Source organism: Pseudophryne corroboree, chromosome 6, assembly GCF_028390025.1.
Source record: "Pseudophryne corroboree isolate aPseCor3 chromosome 6, aPseCor3.hap2, whole genome shotgun sequence".
In the NCBI taxonomy this organism is placed as follows: domain Eukaryota; kingdom Metazoa; phylum Chordata; class Amphibia; order Anura; family Myobatrachidae; genus Pseudophryne; species Pseudophryne corroboree.
Window position 1 is genome coordinate 401,271,689 of NC_086449.1, and position 20,596 is coordinate 401,292,284.

Genomic DNA, 20,596 nt, shown 5'->3' on the forward strand with positions numbered 1-20,596 from the left:
GGCGCCACTACCAATTACATAGCGCTGCTGCGGCTCCCTCCTCTTCCTTATCCACTGCCTCCGGAACTGCTCCTCTCCTCCTCCGGTGCACACAGGCGGCTTGTAATGAGTCAATTTGACTCATTACAAGCCGCTGACTTGGAATGTGGGCAGCTGCGCCCTCAGAGCGACAGCGCTGTGTGCCAGCACACCTGGCACACACGTAGTTACGGCTCTGCATGAATCCCCAATTGTGAAGTTTTCTTGCAGACTTTTCCTCACAGCTCCTGAAACTGCCAATTAAAGTACACCCTTGGGGATTCACACGGGGGTAATCCCCACTAAATGAATCAGACTGTCACGGCTAATTGCTTATGCTCCATAGCGGTGCTCTGAATTCACAAGGAATATTTGGATCAGCACAGATTTTTACACCATGTAAGATATGGAGATAACTAGTGCTCAGCAACTGCTTTCACTGTGAGGCTTTTTGATCATCCTAAACATGCACAAATCATTTAATTCATTTATGAAGAATTATTTTTATATGGCATACATTTTCTGTGGTGCTTTACAGAAAAATCTAATGTAAGGTCAAAAAAAGAAAGAATTAAATTGTATCTTCAGAAGGAATCAACCTTCTTACCCATTTGACCAGTCAGTTGATGCAAACACAGCAGTCTAAAGAACTAAGGGCCCGATTCAGCATAACACGCAGCAGTGCAGAAAATCACCATCCAGCGATTTCCACACTTCTGCACATGCGTGCATGCACAAGGACTTAGATTGCAATCGTACGCAATCGCAATCTAAGTCCTGGCGAGGGGCAGTGACAGGGTGGTGTGAAGCATTTTCTGGGCGTCGTCAAGGTGTTGGGGGGGGGGGGGGAGGTCGCAGTCCGGACAACAGAGGCATATCCAGACCATTTGCAGGGCGGGCCACGGCAGCTGCATGACATCACATCTAGAATGTGAAGGCAGGGGGCTACCCTAAAGATGCGATCGCTTTGCTGTTTAGTAAAGCGCTTGCATTTTAGAGCGGAGGGGGGGGGGAGTGCTGAGTGGCCCCCTGCATGCTAGAGAAAGGAGTTGTAGTTTTGTGATTTTTCGTAAAACTACAACTCATGCTGAATAAGGCCCTAAGTCCTTATTCAAATATATCCACACCACACCCACAGATTAATGCTTACAGACATAACCCACTCTTATGAGTATACAGTAGATCGATTTTACACAAAGCAGGATATAATATTGCACTTTGTTATGTACAAAAATGTCACTTCTGCACTTTCATATTGTTCTGCTTCTGCCTATCACCAATTACTTTTGCAGATAGATTGATTATTTGCAATAACTAGAGCCGTTTAAACATCAGCTACCAAGTTAAGAACACTGGAAAATAGGAGCAAAATAGCATAATACCATGGAAACATTGATACAGTAGGTCCACATGTCAGAAATGTCCCCACTTAGGACCTGATTCAGGCTTGGATGAGATGGCGGTTTGGTCGTAGTTGACTAATAGTATTAGATCTGCGCACTAACAGAAGTTGCACTGCACATTGGCAGACTATCAAATGTTGCTTGATTGATAGTTTGTTGCCATTTGTGGATTGGGAGGGGGGGCGTTTAAGAAAACAGGGGAGCGTCACCCCTGTTTTTGTGGTATGCCAAGGCCAGTGGATGAGTCTTTGAATGCAGAAACACTGCTCTTGGCATCTTGGGATCTGTAAAGCCAGCAGTTGTCAACTTTTTACAACTCTCCTGCCGCATTAGTATATCTTCTCAGAGCCGATGCTACCAAAAACGCCACACTGTCACCATTGGCGTCAACCACTGATTCAGGCCCTTATAAACGGGACAATCCCAAGTTGAGTTCTCTGTCCTACCTATGTCCTCAGGGAGATATGTCCTGTTCACTGGTGCCCCACCATAATGAGTGTTTGGATGAGAGAAGAGTAAGGTGTAGCCACATACATTACCCATATTTAAGTTGAGTGTTATCCATGTCTGATATTCTATACTTCAGTACTGTACATTTGGCCTGATTCTGAGTCAGATATAAAGTGGCCTGTGTTTACATGATGTTGTGACAGCCAGATTTACTTCCTTATGCGAATTCAAGTTTAGCTATATGGCTAATGCAAGGATCCATGGTGGTCATTCCGAGTTGTTCGCTCGCTAGTAGTTTTTAGCAGCCGTGCAAACGCTATGCCGCCTCCCACTGGGAGTGTATTTTAGCTTCGCAGAAGTGCGTACGAAGGGATCGCAGAGCGGCTACAAAAAAAATGTCTGCAGTTTCAGAGTAGCTTCAGACCTACTCAGCGCTTGCGATGACTTCAGACTGTTCAGTTCCTGTTTTGATGTCACAAACACGCCCTACGTTCGCCCAGCCACGCCTGCGTTTTTGCTGGCACGGCTGCGTTTTTCCAAACACTCCCTGAAAACGGTCAGTTGACACCCAGAAATGCCCACTTCATGTCAATCACTCTGCGGCCAGCAGTGCGACTGAAAAGCTTTGCTAGACCCTGTGTGAAACTACATCATTCGTTGTAATAGTACGTCGCGCACACATGCGCAGAAGGGCAGATTTTTTGCCTCATCACTGCACAGCGAACAAATGCAGCTAGCGATCAACTCGGAATGACCACCCATGTGAGAAGCCATTCTGCAGATAGCTGCAACTGCCATAATTAGTATTGGCACATGCACCAGCCCCATGCTGGATGCAAGAGATCTAACTGAAATAGGCATTTCTACCCTATATGCATGAATCAAGTTACTGTACACACCCACGCAGGGCTGGCATCAGAAATCGTGAGCTCCTGGATTGACAAAAAAGGCAGCTCCCCCTCAAAAAGAGAAACAAAAACATTGCCCTCCATAGGAAAAAAGACTCCCAGGTGGTCTGAAGGGACTGGGCATAATGAGAATGTTGAAATGCAGCATGTGTACATGTATGCCCTGGAAGCTTGGTGCGTGTGTGTGTGTGTGTGTGTGTGTGTGTGTGTGTGTGTGTGTGTGTGTGTGTGTGTGTGTGTGTGTGTGTGTGTGTGTGTGTATATGGGGGGGAGGTTGCTACTTTATGTCTCAGGTTCTGGGAGGCAGGGGGGAGGAATTAAGTCCCTTGGGCTGGGGCAGGTATTATTTTTTCCATGGGCCAGAAAGGGGTAGAGTAGGCAGTGTATGTCCCTTGGTTGAGGAGTATTGTGTCTATGGGTCCGGGGGGAAGAGTGGGGAGCATATGTCCATAGAGTTGAGGGGGAATGTATGTCCCTGGGGTTGAGGTTAGTTTAGGAGTATTGGCCAGGAGGGTAGTATATGTCCCTGGGCTGGGTGGGTACTGTATGTCTAGCGGGCCAGAGACAGGGTGGGGAATGTATGTAGCAATAAGAAAATCACAGCGCTCAAAATTAATCTAAAACAGGTGATTTCATAAAATAATTCACATAAATTTAATATACACACTATAAACACATTAAAAAGTGATTCTCAGATAAAACCATAAATAGAGAGCCTCATTGCAAGTCTCTGAACCCCAATTGGTTATTTGTGATGGCACACCTGATAAAGTTAGTGTCCTTGTTACCGGTCACACAATCAACAGGATCCTTTTGTAATATGCAGATGTGTCCAATCTCTTTGGTATATAATTACAGATTTCCTCATGGATTGGCCGGGTATCCCACCTAGCGAGGGTCCAAATGCTGTTTCCGATCCTACGCAGATGATTGGTGGTTCTCCCTTTATTAAGTGTCCACGATGTTAAGCTGGAAATATCCAAGGATTGAGCAACTGCAAAACATCCTGTGGGGTGGCCTTGTGGTGTCTGGGTCAGAGGCTGGCTCCCTTACTTCCTTATGCTAATTAAATTTTCTATGTGGCTAATGGGGATTATTCCAAGTTGATCGCAGCAGGAATTTTTTGTTAGCAGTTGGGCAAAACCATGTGCACTGCAGGGGAGGCAGATATAAAATGTGCAAAGAGAGTTAGATTTGGGTGTGGTGTGTTCAATCTGCAATCTAATTTGCAGTGTAAAAATAAAGCAGCCAGTATTTACCCTGCACAGAAACAAAATAACCTACCCAAATCTAACTCTTTCTGCACATGTTATATCTGTCTCCCCTGCAGTGCACATGGTTTTGCCCAACTGCTAACAAAATTCCTGCTGCGATCAACTCAGAATTACCCCCAATGCAAGGATCTATGGGGGTAATTCCAAGTTGATCACAGCAGGAATTTTTTTAGCAGTTGGGCAAACACATGTGCACTGCAGGGGAGGCAGATATAACGTGCAGAGAGAGTTAGATTTGGATGGGGTGAGTTCAATCTGCGATCTAAATTGCAGTGTAAAAATAAAGCAGCCAGTATTTACCCTGCACAGAAACAAAATAACCCACCCAAATCTAACTCTCTCTGCAAATGTTACACCTGCCACACCTGCAGTGCACATGGTTTTGCCCAACTGCTAAAAAATTTCCTGCTGCGATCAACTTGGAATTACCCCCTATGTGAGAAGCCATTCTGCCGACAGCTGCAACTGCCATAATTAGTATTGGCACATGCACCAGCCCCATACTGGATGCAAGAGATCTAACTGAAATAGGCATTTCTACCCTATATGCATGACTCAAGTTACTGTACACACCCACGCAGGGCTAGCATCAGAAATTGCGGGCTCCTGGATTGACATAAAAGGCAGCTCCCCCTCAAAAAGAGAAACAAAAACATTGGCCCCCACAAGAAAAAAAGAATACTGCAGGGTCTCCCAGGTGGTCTGTCCCCCAGCCAGAGGCTGGGGACTGGGCATAGTGAGAATGTTGAAATGCAGCATGTGTACATGTATGCCCTGGAAGGCTTGGTGGTGTGTGTGTGTGTGTGTGTGTGTGTGTGTGTGTGTGTGTGTGTGTGTGTGTGTGTGTGTGTGTGTGTGTGTGTGTGTGTGTGTGTGGGGGGGGGGGGGGGGGTTGCTACTGTATGTCTCAGGTGCTGGGAGGCACGGGGAAGGAACTAAGTCCCTTGGGCTGGGGCAGGTAATATTTTTTCCATGGGCCAGAAAGTGGTATAATAGGCAGTGTATGTCCCTTGGTTGAGGAGTATTGTGTCTATGGGCCTGGGGGGGGAAAGTGAGGAGTGTATGCCCATAGAGTTGAGGGGGAATGTATGTCCCTGGGGTTGAGGTTAGTTTAGGAGTATGGGCCAGGAGGGTAGTATATGTCCCTGGGCTGGGTGGGTACTGTATGTCTAGCGGGCTGGAGACAGGGTGGGGTATGTATGTACTTGATGCAGGGGGTAGGGTGGGTAGTTTATGTCCATTGAGCCAAGAGTAGGGTGATGATTGCTGTGGAGGAGAGAAGCCAAGGTTGTGCTCGGTCAGTGGAGAGATGAGGGTGGGGGATAGCAGGCTGAGCACACAGCAGCAGCCAGCGCTGGTGGGGTATATGGTCACCACTGCTTCCTGCTAATGCCAACTAGCTAGAGTGGTTGACAGCGTCATGTTTGCTTTCTACAGTGGAATGCAAATCCCAGAAGTGCCGCAGCCGGCAAAGTAGATGTATGGATCTGCCCAGGTTGGCATGCAGTGTAAGCCTGGACCTAGGACTCTAGTACCAGCAGTCCCCCCCCCCCCTCCCGATGACATCCCCAAGCCCACAATACGCCCATGACCAGTCTCACAAGATGAGACAGTTCTTAGCGATTGCATTGTTGCCTCCCTGTTCCTGCTCCAAAATGTTCATATCGCGCAAAACTAGATCCACCAGAGACCCATCCAAATCGGTAAAAAACAGAAATTCATTTCTGTGAATGCTGAACGCGTTTTGCGTGTTAGAGAAAATAGACACTGTATAGTACATGCAACTCAGAATAAGCCCCATTGTGTCTTAGCCATATAATCATGATGTTTCTCATGTGTCATGTGCAAACATAAATTACATTTCCCCTTTCTTTGTGCTTGACTTACAGTATAGTGGAATGTGTTTTTTTACTCACAGCTATTCTTTTTACAATACTTGTAAGGTCACAGATGCTTATTGCAAGCAGGGCTGCCATCAGAAATTGTGGGGCCCGAGATTAACAAAAGAGAAAGGGCCCCACCCCCACCCTAAAAAAATAAGATTCTGCAACACCACTTCACACCTATGTGATGTCATATATTGTGATATTACATATAGGTGGAGTATTGCGGACCTACAGGAATGGTTCACAGAAAACTGATGCGCAGTTGAAGGCTTGCGTTAACAAGTCTTAACTCTGCAACTCTACAGGTATTGGTAGTAGGAGCCAGGGATGGACCCCCCTCTCTGTAAGGGCCCTGATCGAAAGGACTTCACCTCCTGGTTGATTTGTCATTTTCTATATTGCTAGCCATATTAGGAATATTTTTCATTAGATAAATGAACTAATGCTGCTTTTGGAATTGCTTGAATTAGGTTATAACTCATTGCTATGATTGCATTCATCAATCACAAAGGATGTTTGCCTATATTATCTTTTGCTTTGTTTTATTTTTGTATGTATGATTTTAATTGCAAAGGTTTAGTTCTACTTACCTCAGCCCTTATGATTATAATGCAGCAATTTTTGAAAATCTTTAAATTCAGCAGATAGGAAAAGTTTACCTTGCATGGAAATTGAGATATTAAGTGTGATGCAGAGTTGCACAGCAATATCTTGTGTGACTTTGCTCTGCATAGGCCCAGAAAATGCACACAAATGTGACTATGCATTCTTAGTCATTTTAAACATTAAAGTGTTTCTTCACCAGAAATGATTACTGTTAATGCATTCAAAACCAGATGTCTATACAATAAGTCCTATATGAAAAAAATCCTGAGACTGCTACCATGGCTGGCTGGGCATCATGTATTGCTGCGTTTCACTCAGCTTGCTGCATGTCATTTATTAAATGCACCAATCTGTCTCCTGTTTGGGCCCTTTCGCCTCATTGGAATGCTGTGCACTGTTAATAAACCTACTTGGAGAGGGGATGCCATTATAATGCTGGATGTCAGGATCCAGACATTCAGGATACCAATGCTAAAACCCAGACAACCGACAATGCCGCCAGCTGGAATACCAGTGCACCAGGGCTATTCCCACTCGTGGGTATCCACGATACGCAAGCCATCGAGCCTACAGCATTGCAAGTGCAGCAAGTCCACAAGGGGACTCTTAGTGCTTGCCCCACTGCCGGCATTCTGGCAGGCAAGATGCCACTATTAGGATATTGACAGCCGGCATCCCGGCCACCGGGATAACGTATGTAGTCCCTTGGAGAGAACTGGCTGCAATGTAGGGCAGCCACTTTCTCAACAGAGATCCCTTGCCTACTCTGAGGCCTGCTGGTCAGTATTATTTAGATTCCTATATTTTAGATTCCTCTGCTGAGCTCCTGCTGGCAACTTACAGTGTGTAGATTGTATCTATGCTGGTGTGCCGTCATGGTCTTTCCAATGGGTTGCATAGCGGGGGTGAATCAGATGTGGTTAAAAAAAAGAGCATCGCTGCTGATTTCATGAAAACAGATGCAATGCTCTGATACAGTAATGCAGTAGGTATAAGTAGACACCTCCTGCATGCATGTGTGATCCTCTGCTGTGTCTGAGGATGCAATTTTGGATTACCTTTGACACCATTGGCCGGCTGAGTAACTCATGAGGTTACGCAGGCTGGCCACCAAAGTTCCTTCAATGTGGCCAGGAAATCTCTTTTAGAAGATGGAGACCCTGACTTCAGCACTCCCACAAAACAGAGGCGACACACATACATTCTGTGAAATGGAGAACATTGCTGCCCCCTACCTGCCCCAAAAGTCTGCAGACTGTCAATCAGATGATATCTGTGGCTGTACTATGTCCAACAACAAAGGACCTGTACTGCACATGCACAGTATCGAATCAGTGCATGCACAATGTACCAAACATCAATACATTGCATTTTTCATTATATAGTAAGTGTAACTGAATCATCCCCAGTGTGTGTTTGGCTGTAATAAACCCTTCATCTGGACAGTGAATCCTGCTTATCATTGGTAGTGTTTAGTGGTCAGGAGTTGGCCTCCTCCAGGAGATCTCCTCATTCTTTAGGGGCTGCTACCACCTGAAAGTTCCAGGTCTTCACAAGAAATGAGTGTATTGCAGGTCCCTTGGTTAAACCTGCAAGTGCAGACTTTCTGTGTGCATATCCTAAGTCACTGTTGATCATACAGATTCCTTTGCTATACTTTGAAAAGCATTGTCATGCCATTTACTATGTTGTTGTTTCCTTATGTGACTTTTTTCACTACATGTGACATAGATGACTCTTCTCTGATATGCAATTTTTAATACTCTGTAAAATTGGCTAAACTAAGCAGAATATGCCTAAACACCACCCATACTGAAGATACCACACCTCCTGACAACACACCAGAGCTGTCTGATTCTTTTCAGCCTCCTCCCCCTGAGGACCCTCAGCCATCTACTGGTATCTCCACCACAGCAAAATAACTAATTCCAGTGAATTCACCATTAGGAATGAAAATTCATGAGGCTCAAATTTCTATGACTACTCCAAGTTTACACTTGAAGTCTAACACCAAGCATATAAAGTTGGAGCAAAGAACCAGAGACACTGAGGATGTGATTCTTGCACTGCAAAATGCCATCATCCAGCAGGATCAAATGATCCAAAAGTTCACCAATAAATTGGATGATTTGGAAAATGGCAACATGAGAAATACACAAGAAAAAATAAAACAAGTGAGCGCTAGTAAAATTGGCTATGAGACAACTATACTTTACATTGACTGCAGCTTCTCAATTTGAGGTGCTGAACCTCAAAAAATCATGGACAATGGTAAAAAACAAAGAAGCGCTGTCATTGAAAGTATTATACAATTTATTAAAAATATATATATATGATAATCACAAAAATAAAACCTGGTATCCTGTAATTTGATAACACAGCATATATAGTATAGCAAGCATCAATACTTATTAGTAGCAGCAAATGATGGACATATTAACAAAATCCCCTAAAACGATATAACCACCTGTGCTTCAGATGGTAATATAGCACTTGTAATTAAAAAAAGGGCTCCTTGCTGGGAGCTCCACATGTGGGTTAATTAGACGTATAGGCTCATAAGATGATTTTATGGATTTAAAAGTCCATCCGTGGTGTGAATATAAACAGTTCACCTTTGTTTTGTCCACTTTATAATATCTGCTCCCAATACTTATTCCGTATTTTAGAAAAGGCTTTTTACGGGTGATTTTAATTAGCACAATTCCGTGCACAGCACAATGACATTTAAGCATGGAACGCTATTTTGACAGTCTCGTATTGTGCTTACCCCAGCCTCTGCTGATTGCAATTATTCGGTATTTCCTTTGAAAATGTTGGGCGCCGGCTGCCCACGCCGCTTGACTGCGGCACCGAAGGGATGAAATAAAGCAGAATGTATTGGTGAACTGAACGCTCGGAACCGCTCACTTGCAGTGATATAGCGGGAGCCGTCAGAGACGTGCCTGTAGCTGGAGCCGTTCGAAGACGTGCTTGTAGTCTCTGGTGGTGGAGAGAAGCAGGATACCAGACAGGATACTGGGAGGAATGCTTGACGCGTTTCTCAGCCTCAATCCTGGGGCTGTTTCATCAGAAGTACCGCCTCCAGATCCTTGGGCATTTTTATACTCCTAGCCTCACTAATCATTGATACAGCTGTCTATAAACAATTAAGCAATTAAAAACTGATATAATGAGTGTTTGCAAGCTTCTATTCATATAGCAAGACAATCTAGGGAAATATAAATAATAAAAGGTTTTTATACCTCGCCATTTAAATCATTATACAATATTTAGAATAAATAAAACCAAACAGTGAGGCAGGAGAATTATAACAAAACAATTATTAAAATTTAAATACATAAATATACCTGTGGATGTCTCATAGCCAAATAATTACCATATATTTGTTCTATTAGAATGGTAGTGTCAATAGTCATTATAATAATAAAAAATATATATATATATATATGTATATTCCTGATAATATAATTTCTAAAACTTAGATACGCTCTCAAGGGCCAATGGGCTCCTCTAACGATTCTTTAAGGATTTTTTATAACTTCAGGAAAAACAGCAAAGTGGAAAAACATTATTGCATTGATTTTTCAAGAACCCTTAGATATAAATATCCAATTAGATCATATCACGCCTATATGTAAACATATGTGTATAGTATCATACATTTTTTATATATTTTTTTTTTTTTTTTTTTTTAAAAACATAAAAACTACACCCAATTAGAACTACTGATTAAATTAATGCGGAGCTACCTAACCCAGTATAATATTGGGGGGTCTAGATGATCATTGGGGCTTCGCCAGTCCTTTTCAGAACTTCCTCAATGTTCTAAACTTACTAAACATTATAACCTGAAAATAAAGGGAGAGATAGAACCGAAACTGTGTTTGGAAGTCTGCTAAGGGGGAGAAATAAGGATTTTTTTCTGGAAATGATGGAAAAGGGTAGTGCACCTGGGATGCCTATCTATAGCCTCTATTCACACAATTAAATATTGTTGAGCTCGATAGTATCATTCAGGCCCGCAGGAACCATAGTTCCAAGTTTGTAGATCCAAAAGGCCTCCTTGCGGCACAACTTCTTATATCTATCTCCCCCTCTGGTCGATGGGGGGATCTGTTCAATAGCTTGTACTTTAATGTCCTTGAGAATCCCCTTAGGACACAATCCAAAATGACAAGGTAAACTATGTGTTCTATTATCTTTAATAAGAAGCCTCCTATGTTCCAGAAACCGAACATTAAGTGTTCTCGTGGTACGGCCCACATATTGAACCCCACACCCACATGAGATGACATAAATAACATAACATGATTGACAGTTGAGAAAAGATTCTAACTTATATGATTCATTATTGCTAAATGATGTGACGGTATTACATCGATGTGCTGCATGATCACATGTATGGCACCTTGACTTGCCACATCTGAAAAACCCTTTTGGTTTCGGGTTTGACCCCAACCAATTCCCCGTAATCGCCTCTTTAGTGGAATCTGGTCTCAGCATACTTGGTGCTAATTTAAGTTTTAGGCTATCTGCTTTCCTAAAAACAATTTTCCGAGATTCTTGTATATCATTCTTCAAATATTTATCAAGCTTCAAAAGACTATAATTTCTATTAATGATACGTTTAATCTCCATAGCTGATGAATTGTATTTTGTCACAAAGGTCAGGGGATGTTTAGCATTAGTTTTCCTATGTGTTGTAGAATTGGAGGACTTATCTTTCTTAGACACAAGAAGCCCTTTTCTATCCATTAAACTGACTTCTGTAAACGTTTTTTCTAGCAGTTCTTTTGGGTACCCTTGTTTCAAAAAGGATGTAAACATAGCCTCTGCTTGAACAGCATAATCCGCATTATTGGAACAATTCCTGCGAACTCGCATAAATTGGCCCTTGGGTATATTAGCCTTCCAGCTCCTGTGATGGCAACTATCAAAATGAAGATACTTATTACAATCCACATCTTTAATAAAAGTGACAGTATGAAGCTGATTATCAATCACCTTCACCGTGATGTCCAAAAAATTAAGAGTGATATCGCTCACATTGTGTGTGAATTTTAAATTAAATTCATTATTATTAAGATTCTGAACCAAATCCGTGACTGTGGTAAAATCCCCATCCCAAATAATAAATAAATCATCTATATAGCGCCCAAAGAAGACCAAGCGCACATTTGGGGTGGCGGACACGGGGCGAGCTTGATCCTTATCCAATTACAATGAAATTCCCGGACTTTAGGGATAAGGGGAACATCCACATGGCCTATAATAAAGTCAAGTCATTGACTTCAAGATTTCTCTGATTTAATCTTCCAGATTTACCCTGCAGAAGCATTGCAGAAAAGGAAAGCATTTACACTGGTTAGTTGAAGTTCTCTTTGATCAGAATATTACTTTGCATTACTATAACCTGCTAAATATGGGTTATCTTGAATAGTAAAGTGCAGGTCTTTGGCATTCCAAGTGCAGCTAGATCACATTTCAAATTGAATGTCACCCTCCCATGTCACCTGTAGTCACCTGCAGTACATTACGGTCATGTTTTCTTTTTCATTTCTTTGCATACATGCTTGTTGATCTCTACCCACCCAACCACTCCCACCCTTTTGGGACCTCCTTGGGAGCAGTATATCCCCAGTACTTTCCATGTAACTAAATTTGATGTGTTTTTGCCAGATTTGTTATGACAATGTTTAAAGCCTGCCTAGATTGTTGGGATATGGTGTGAGCTTTGCTCTTTAGGTTTATGTTATTGCGCCGGTCTTGCTGTTACTAAATCAAACACCCTAAATGTATTTAAGGCTTAACACCCCAGTGAAAAGACAGAGATTGTTGAGGCACTTCAAGACTTTTTCTCCTGATATCATCCTCCTAAAGGTAACACACTGGTTAATAACAGTGCTAATACACTTAAAAGTAATTGATTACAATTCTCCAACTCACAATCCGATTATAACCTACATTTTATTTGTTTACCTCTGGCCATCCCCGCAGCCACACACCATAAAAATAACTTATCAGACACATTCCCTCAGTGGTCACCTGTCAGATTGTTGCTTATTGGAAACAGTACCCACTTTCTCTTGTATTTTTATACTTTTAGAGGAGTTTATGACACCATACCAGCTGTAGTGACAGCGCATTCAAATTGTCTTTTGTTACATATTGAAATGGCCCTTAGAGAGATCCTGCGTAAAGTGTAGCCTCCTCACGGGGAATCGTTCAGCACCTACACTCTCTAAGCGGTCACGATGCGGTAAACCTCAAAGACAAGCTCAAACAGTTGCCCAGCTACCACTAGTTCGCATAAACCACCATGAGTAAAATGTTGGGATGTGTTAAGGAGGTACTCAGCAGAGCTGGTGTACTGTAATTGTCTCCCTCGCGGTCTTGGAGAAGTCCTCCCAATTGTCCACCACGTGCCTCACAATTAATTCACGCACCTCCCTAGCCATTAACTGGGTCATACATGAGATAGGAGAGGGTTCGGAACAGGCATGATGAGGACAATGGTGTGAGGCACCATTTCTCCTTTAAATATTCAAAAACTCAATTGCCATGTTCGAGAAAATGAAAAATACAAATACAAATCAAGTGAAGTATACAAAAAAGAAAAACCTAATCAAAGTGTTAAGTCCTTAGCAGTGGTGGCTCGAGAGGTGGGCAGGGCTACAGCGCAGTCCAATATTCAAAATTTGAAGCTACACCAACTGCCACCTCAAATGCTGCCAAACACCACTCGAGCTGTCATTTGTCCCAGACAATGAGCTTACAGAAACGCAGCACTTGGCACATGTTGCTTTATCACCCAGTCACCTCTGATGAGAGGAAACATTTTACCCCTTTACACCCCCTTAGGAGTCACATTTAAAACAAAATGCTGCTTAGTATTTGCTTACATCCAGAGCTGTTTCTGGGGTCTGGGACACCTGCACAGTATTCTGTGTAGTCAGGCTGTCCACATCAAATAGTGATGAAAATGTCCCTCACAAAATGGCCACCACCTCAGAGTAGAGAGTTGTGAAGGATGCTACAGGAGGAGGCAGCCATTTTGGGAGCAACATTTACTAGAGGATACTCATGGAAAGGAGGCAGGCATGAAGAGCAGTCCCCAGAAGTACCAGGACCACTCATCTGTGAACAGAGCAGTCGAACATCAGAATCAAAGTGCTGCAGCTGGCAGCGGGTTAAAATGGTCTCAAGCAGTGGCAGCTCCAGAGGTGGGGTTGCAGGACAGTCGAAAGTTCAAATAGGGAAGCCACACCAACTGCCACAAATTGTCATCCCAAACTGACTCACTGGCAGTTGGTGTGGCTCCCCTATTTGAACTTTGGACTGCGCTGCAGCCCAACCTCTGGAGCCGCCACTGGACTCTCAACCCCTGACAATGAGCTGGTAGTGAGGCATTGGCATAATTTATAAAGGGGAAAGGGCATTACTATGTGGGTCATAGCTTAATATAATGTAAAAGGCATTACTGTGTGAGGTATAATATGGTGCAAGGGGCATTACTGTGTGGGGCATAATATGGTGCCAGTGGCATAACTGTGGGGCATATTATGGTGTCAGGGGCATTACTGTGTGGGGTGTAATGTAGTCTTTTCCTGCAAAGTCACGCCCTTTTTTGTGTCCTTTTTAAAATGTCTATGGTAGGGTGCATCTTTTAATGTTTGCACTGGGAGTCAAATTGTCTTGAAACGGCCATGCTTACATCATGAAAGGAATATACTCCACAAATTTCATGTTTCTAGGTCCAGGGGTTTGGGCTGGGCATTGTAGAGTCAGTGAGTCAGAACATGTGTTTTTCTATATTAAGATTAGGTCCATACGATCTTTGAATGTATTGGCCTCATTCTTTTTTTGGCATCTTCCCAAACAGAAATTCCCTTTGATATTTCTGTCAGCACCTTATTGGTGTCCTCATGGATCATGTGACATACAACTGAATTTATCGCAAATGGAAATTAAACAGGCATCATTCACTTTTTCCCCATCTGCTGTGTGAATATGCGCTCCAGGATGGCATAGCTGCATCCTCTATTAGGCAATTTGTGGTTACGGCTACCAAAATATTGATCACATTTTCAGTAGTGATGAGCGGGTTCGGTTTCCGAGAAACCGAACCCCTTCCCGAGCTTTACCTTTTTTACACGGGTCCGAGCCATACTCGGATTCTCCCGTATGGCTCGGTTAACCCGAGCGCGCCCGAACGTCATCATCCCGCTGTCGGATTCTCGCGAGATACGGATTCTATATAAGCAGCCGCGCGTCGCCGCCATTTTCACACGTGCATTGGAGATGATAGGGAGAGGAAGTGGCTGGCGTCCTCTCCGTTTAGTAGAAGACAGTTGATTTGATTGCTTGTTTATTACTATAATTGTGGGGAGGATTGGGGAGCAGCTGTTAGGAGGAGTACAGTGCAGAGTTTAGTTTTTATCCGTTCTCTGCCTGAAAAAAACGCTCCATACCATATCTGTGCTCAGTGTGCTGCATGATATATCTGTGCTGAGTGCTCACACTGCTTAATTGTGGGGACTGGGGAGCAGCTATAGCAGGAGTACAGTGCAGAGTTTTGCTGACAGTGACCACCAGTATACGTTTGTCTGCCTGAAAAACACTCCATATCTGTGCTCACAGTGTGCTGCTTTATTGTGGGGACTGGGGACCACCAGTATAATTAATATTATATAGGAGGAGTACAGTGCAGAGTGCACTGCTGTACCTACCTCTGTGTCGTCATCCATTAAGTATACTATCCATCTACATTCCTATACCTGTGGTGCATTTTAGTTTAGCAGTTTGCTGACAGTGTCCACCAGGTCCAGTATACTGTATATAGCAGACCGGTAGGCCACTGCTGTACCTACCTCTGTGTCGTCACTCGTCATCCATTAAGTATACTATCCATCCATCTACATTGTATACCTGTGGTGCCTTTTTTTTAGACTAGTTTAGCAGTTTGCTGACAGTGTCCACCAGGTCCAGTATACTGTATATAGCAGTACGGTAGGCCACTGCTGTACCTACCTCTGTGTCGTCACTCGTCATCCATTAAGTATACTATCCATCCATCTACATTGTATACCTGTGGTGCCTTTTTTTTAGACTAGTTTAGCAGTTTGCTGACAGTGTCCACTAGGTCCAGTATACTGTATATAGCAGACCGGTAGGCCACTGCTGTACCTACCTCTGTGTCGTCACTCGTCATCCATTAAGTATACTATCCATCCATCTACATTTTATACCTGTGGTGCCTTTTTTTTTAGACTAGTTTAGCAGTTTGCTGACAGTGTCCACCAGGTCCAGTATACTGTATATAGCAGTACGGTAGGCCACTGCTGTACCTACCTCTGTGTCGTCATTCATCATCCATTAAGTATACTATCCATCCATCTACATTGTATACCTGTGGTGCCTTTTTTTTAGACTAGTTTAGCAGTTTGCTGACGGTGTCCACCAGGTCCAGTATACTGTATATAGCAGACCGGTAGGCGACTGCTGTACCTACCTCTGTGTCGTCACTCGTCATCCATTAAGTATACTATCCATCCATCTACATTGTATACCTGTGGTGCCTTTTTTTTAGACTAGTTTAGCAGTTTGCTGACAGTGTCCACCAGGTCCAGTATACTGTATATAGCAGTACGGTAGGCCACTGCTGTACCTACCTCTGTGTCGTCACTCGTCATCCATTAAGTATACTATCCATCCATCTACATTGTATACCTGTGGTGCCTTTTTTTTAGACTAGTTTAGCAGTTTGCTGACAGTGTCCACCAGGTCCAGTATACTGTATATAGCAGTACGGTAGGCCACTGCTGTACCTACCTCTGTGTCGTCACTCGTCATCCATTAAGTATACTATACATCCATCTACATTGTATACCTGTGGTGCCTTTTTTTAGACTAGTTTAGCAGTTTGCTGAGAGTGTCCACCAGGTCCAGTATACTGTATATAGCAGTACGGTAGGCCACTGCTGTACCTACCTCTGTGTCGTCACTTGTCATCCATTAAGTATACTATCCATCCATCTACATTGTATACCTGTGGTGCCTTTTTTTTAGACTAGTTTAGCAGTTTGCTGACAGTGTCCACTAGGTCCAGTATACTGTATATAGCAGTACGGTAGGCCACTGCTGTACCTACCTCTGTGTCGTCACTCGTCATCCATTAAGTATACTATCCATCTACATTCTATACCTGTGGTGCATTTTAGTTTTGCGCAGTAAATATAGTAGTAGGCCATTGCTATTGATACTGGCATATAATTCCACACATTAAAAAATGGATAACAAAAATGTGGAGGTTAAAGGGAAAGATCAAGATCCACTTGCACCTCGTGCTGAAGCTGCTGCCACTAGTCATGGCCGAGACGATGAAATGCCATCAACGTCGTCTGCCAAGGCCGATGCCCAATGTCATAGTAGAGAGCATGTAAAATCCAAAACACAAAAGTTCAGTAAAATGACCCAAAAATCAAAATTAAAAGCGTCTGAGGAGAAGCGTAAACTTGCCAATATGCCATTTACGACACAGAGTGGCAAGGAACGGCTGAGGCCCTGGCCTATGTTCATGGCTAGTGGTTCAGCTTCAAATGAGGATGGAAGCACTCATCCTCTCGCTAGAAAAAAGAAAAGACTTAAGCTGGCAAAAGCACAGCAAAGAACTGTGCGTTCTTCAAAATCACAAATCCCCAAGGAGAGTCCAATTGTGTCGGTTGCGATGCCTGACCTTCCCAACACTGGACGGGAAGAGCTTGCGCCTTCCACCATTTGCACGCCCCCTGCAAGTGCTGGAAGGAGCACCCGCAGTCCAGTTCCTGATAGTCAGATTGAAGATGTCACTGTTGAAGTACACCAGGATGAGGATATGGGTGTTGCTGGCGCTGGGGAGGAAATTGACAAGGAGGATTCTGATGGTGAGGTGGTTTGTTTTAGTCAGGCACCCGGGGAGACACCTGTTGTCCGTGGGAGGAATATGGCCATTGTCATGCCTGGTCAAAATACTAAAAAAATCAGCTCTTCGGTGTGGAATTATTTAAACAGAAATGCGGACAACAGGTGTCAAGCTGTGTGTTGCCTTTGTCAAGCTGTAACAAGTAGGGGTAAGGACGTTAACCACCTCGGAACATCCTCCCTTATACGTCACCTGCAGCGCATTCATCATAAGTCAGTGACAAGTTCAAAAACTTTGGGTGACAGCAGAAGCAGTCCACTGACCACTAAATCCCTTCCTCTTGTAACCAAGCTCCTGCAAACCACACCACCAACTCCCTCAGTGTCAATTTCCTCCTTACCCAGAAAAGCCAATAGTCCTGCAGGCCATGTCACTGGCAAGTCTGACGAGTCCTCTCCTGCCTGGGATTCCTCCGATGCATCCTTGAGTGTAACGCCTACTGCTGCTGGCGCTGCTGTTGTTGCTGCTGGGAGTCGATCGTCATCCCAGAGGGGAAGTCGGAAGACCACTTGTACTACTTCCAGTAAGCAATTGACTGTCCAACAGTCCTTTGCGAGGAAGATGAAATATCACAGCAGTCATCCTGCTGCAAAGCGGATAACTGAGGCCTTGGCAGCCTGGGCGGTGAGAAACGTGGTTCCGGTATCCATCGTTAATTCAGAGCCAACTAGAGACTTGATTGAGGTACTGTGTCCCCGGTACCAAATACCATCTAGGTTCCATTTCTCTAGGCAGGCGATACCGAAAATGTACACAGACCTCAGAAAAAGACTCACCAGTGTCCTAAAAAATGCAGTTGTACCCAATGTCCACTTAACCACGGACATGTGGACAAGTGGAGCAGGACAGACTCAGGACTATATGACTGTGACAGCCCACTGGGTAGATGTATTGCCTCCCGCACCAAGAACAGCAGCGGCGGCACCAGTAGCAGCATCTCGCAAACGCCAACTCGTTCCTAGGCAGGCTACGCTTTGTATCACCGCTTTCCAGAATAGGCACACAGCTGAAAACCTCTTACGGCAACTGAGGAAGATCATCGCAGAATGGCTTACCCCAATTGGACTCTCCTGGGGATTTGTGACATCGGACAACGCCAGCAATATTGTGCGTGCATTACATCTGGGCAAATTCCATCACGTCCCATGTTTTGCACATACCTTGAATTTGGTGGTGCAGAATTATTTAAAAAACGACAGGGGCGTGCAAGAGATGCTGTCGGTGGCCCGAAGAATTGCGGGCCACTTTCGGCATTCAGGCACCGCGTACAGAAGACTGGAGCACCACCAAACATTCCTGAACCTGCCCTGCCATCATCTGAAGCAAGAGGTGGTAACGAGGTGGAATTCAACCCTCTATATGCTTCAGAGGATGGAGGAGCAGCAAAAGGCCATTCAAGCCTATATATCTGGCCACGATATAGGCAAAGGAGGTGGAATGCACCTGACTCAAGCGCAGTGGAGAATGATTTCAACGTTGTGCAAGGTTCTGCAACCTTTGAACTTGCCACACGTGAAGTCAGTTCAGACACTGCCAGCCTGAGTCAGGTCATTCCCCTCATCAGGATTTTGCAGAAGAAGCTGGAGACATTGAAGGAGGAGCTAAAACAGAGCAATTCCGCTAGGCATGTGGGACTTGTGGATGGAGCCCTTAATTCGCTTAACCAGGATTCACGGGTGGTCAATCTGTTGAAATCAGAGCACTACATTTTGGCCACCGTGCTCGATCCTAGATTTAAAACCTACGTTGTATCTCTCTTTCCGGCAGACACAAGTCTGCAGAGGTTCAAAGACCTGCTGGTGAGAAAATTGTCAAGTCAAGCGGAACGTGACCCGTCACCCTCTCCTCCTTCACATTCTCCCGCAACTGGGGGTGCGAGGAAAAGGCTAAGAATTCCGAGCCCATCCGCTGGCGGTGATGCAGGGCAGTCTGGAGCGAGTGCTGACATCTGGTCCGGACTGAAGGACCTGCCAACGATTACCGACATGTCGTCTACTGTCACTGCATATGATTCTCTCACCATTGAAAGAATGGTGGAGGATTATATGAGTGACCGCATCCAAGTAGGCACGTCAGACAGTCCGTACGTATACTGGCAGGAAAAAGAGGCAATTTGGAGGCCCTTGCAGAAACTGGCTTTATTCTACCTAAGTTGCCCTCCCTCCAGTGTGTACTCTGAAAGAGTGTTTAGTGCCGCCGCTCACCTTGTCAGCAATCAACGTACGAGGTTACTTCCAGAAAATGTGGAGAAGATGATGTTCATTAAAATGAATTATAATCAATTCCTCCGTGGAGACATTCACCAGCAGCAATTGCCTCCAGAAAGTACACGGGGACCTGAGATGGTGGATTCCAGTGGGGACGAATTAATAATCTGTGAGGAGGGGGATGTACACAGTGAAAGGCAGGGGCGGAACTCCCGGAGGCAGCGGAGTCTGCTGCCGCCGGGCTCCAGTGCTGTAGGGGGCACCTAGATCCAGCCTCCTCCATTGCACTCTGACCGCAGGGCCTTAACTAGGGTAGTGCGGATGGTGTTCAGACCACATTTGCCCTGTGGGCACACCATCCGCAGGCACCCGCCGATGCGTGCGGTACCACGGTTACGCCACTCTACTGTCCTCCCTCCCACCTCCTCCCCCCAGCCAGTCATCTCAATCTGCAATCTTCCACCAAACCACGCCCCCTTGTGACAATCGTGGAAGTTCTTCCCCGCCACACAGAAACAGGACACCGTGACAGGCAGCTGATCATCCTGGTGTCCACACCGCACAGGTCAGCGAATAGCTCCAGGAGTCTGTCCCATTACCTCCCGTCCTTCCCCCTACCCTCACCCACTCTCTCCCATAGCCGTCTCTACAGAGCTGTGCTGGCTGCACTGTTTATAGGGAGTGTGCTGCCGGAGAGCATCAGCCGCAGTCTGCCTGTGCAGGGGAGGAATAGTGGCTGATCACACTGATCATGCTTCTCCCACTCTCCCTGGATTTGATCCTTTCTTACTGGTTTTCATAGCGGCACCCCATTCATCAATATATTTTTATATTACATAAGGGGGCGTGGCCTCACGGGCCGTGATTAGGCCACGCCCCCA